We start from the raw sequence: 2,006 nt of genomic DNA, 5'->3' as shown, positions 1-2,006 counted from the left end.
TTAGCAGCCCTCTGGCACCATCCCTGAGGGCTGCCCTGCCTCACTTTCTTCCCACCAAGTTGGGAAAGACAGCTCTCATCATTAAAGGTCAGATGGGCTAACTAAGCCCCTTCTGTGTTTTCCTACTGCAGATCCCAAGGTCAGGAACTCCCCTTGGGTAGAGGCACTGCTGTGCTCCCAGAGAGAAGCCATCTCTGCACAAAGCATAATGACAGGGCCTGCCAAAGCCCAGGATTGAACCAGAGACCTTTAGATCTTCAGTCTAACGCTCTCCCAACTGAGCTACTTTGGCAGTTGCATGACAGTATTTTGGCCTGTTGCTTCTCTGTCTGGGATGTTTTTGTCAGCAGTCGCACACAAAAAGGACAGGAAAAGAATGGCTGCTTCACACCCGCACTGGAGGAACCCGGCGCCCTTAGCTGTGGTGAGTAAGAAGTGTCTGTTGGCTGACAGGGCCTGTCCCCCAGGAGCTGGAACAGTAGCTGCCACCTCACCCTTGGCTCCAGGCTGTGAGAAATGCTCATTTCCTGGCTGCATGGGCGGATGTTGCTCCGTGCTCTGGAGAGTGTCTGTATTGGTCTGTCAACCCCCCATCTTCAATGAGACAGTCTGGTAAGGTCCCAAGTGTCCCCTCTGGTCTGGCAGCTGAGAGTCTGTGCAGACATCAACCCCCCTGCCAGCCCCAGAGCCAGCAGCAGCGCCAGCCCCCCCACCCCAGCACCACAGGGGCACTCAATGCACATCCTGTGGGGAAATGGCTCCTTAGTGTCCAGCTGCTAGAGTGAGAGCCAGGAGAGAGCAATGTCTGGCTCACCTTGGGGGAGAGAAGAGACCTGATGAGTGCGGATCTCCCTCAGTCTCCCCGCAATGCTGGTCAGTTGTATTGTCACTGTGATAGTCAGTGCTTCCCTTCAGGGCCAGCCCTAGAGGGGTCCGGGACAAATCCCATGGAGTCACTGACTTGGCTCCTTTCACACACTAGAGAGAGGAGCAGAACCAGGGTTATGGCTGATCTATGGGGCACTAGGTGAGTGGCAGAGGCTACAGGCGCTGAGAGTTTGCCTGACCCCTCAGGGACACAGTGTGAGGTGGTGTCCCAGGCATCTCTATGAAAGGAGCAGAACAGGATTTACTTGGGGTGGGGAGAGACTTGAGAGTGTCTCAGGGGGTTGTACAGAGGTATTGCCCGGATAAGATACTGGCTAAAACACAGACCTCACTGTGAGCAGGATTTGAACCTGCGCAGGGGAACCCTATTGGATTTCAACTCCAATGCCTTAACCACTCAGCCATCACAGCTGTGAGCATAAAGGTGCCCCAATGCCAGAGAAACTGGTAAAGTATCACAATGCCCAGGAGTGAAGTCATCTGAACTACAGAATTCCCACCGCAAACCTGGCTCCCAAAGCACAGCGTGGGATTTGGGTTTGTTCTCTTTGCTTAGCCATGTGCAGTCGCACAGAGAGTGCGTTTAAAAGTCTCCCCTCCCACAGAGCGGGAATGGGAAATGATTCTCAACTTGAAGCCTGATGTGAATGAGGATGTCTGGACCACAGGGCCAGGGACTGACCTTTGCTATAGAAACCAGTGACATACAGAACCAGGCTAAGGAAAATGTTTCCTGGAGTCAATAACTGGAATAGCAGCAGTATTGTGCAGAGAAATGTCTCACAAGAGGAGTCAGCGCATTGGTGGTTTGGTAGCAGAAGTCACAGCTACAGCAGGGGAGGTCTAGCTTTGGTTTCTGGCCAACAGAGGAAGGAGTTTTATTATCTCCAAATTTCAGTAGAAAAATTCAGACCCAAACTGTGTGTGGTGGGGGTTTCTCTGGTTTCGTTTGTTTTTCTCATTTGAAATGTCCTTGATCATTTTTCTGGGAAAACTATTTGGACAAATCCAAGGAAGAGTTAGAACAATTACAAATCTCCATGGGAGTAAGGAGGGTCTCTCAGCACCAGGGGAGGGGTGGAGATTTTCATGGAGGGGAGTTGAGGAGATAAATGAGA

At 51.8% G+C, this 2,006-nt stretch overlaps 2 non-coding genes across 2 annotated transcripts; both read right to left on the bottom strand.

Moving 5' to 3' along the window:
- Positions 1 to 219: 219 nt before the first annotated feature.
- TRNAF-GAA lies at positions 220 to 292 on the bottom strand. Its single transcript has one exon. It is a non-coding gene; the product is annotated as a tRNA-Phe (tRNA).
- Positions 293 to 1,217: 925 nt separating this feature from the next.
- Positions 1,218 to 1,299, bottom strand: TRNAS-UGA. The gene has a single exon. It is a non-coding gene; the product is annotated as a tRNA-Ser (tRNA).
- Between the last annotated feature and the right edge of the window lie 707 nt (positions 1,300 to 2,006).

Source organism: Gopherus evgoodei, unplaced genomic scaffold (genome assembly GCF_007399415.2).
Source record: "Gopherus evgoodei ecotype Sinaloan lineage unplaced genomic scaffold, rGopEvg1_v1.p scaffold_175_arrow_ctg1, whole genome shotgun sequence".
NCBI classification, from domain to species: Eukaryota; Metazoa; Chordata; order Testudines; family Testudinidae; genus Gopherus; species Gopherus evgoodei.
Note: the sequence above shows the minus strand (reverse complement) of the source record. Positions and strands in the feature narration are given on the sequence as shown.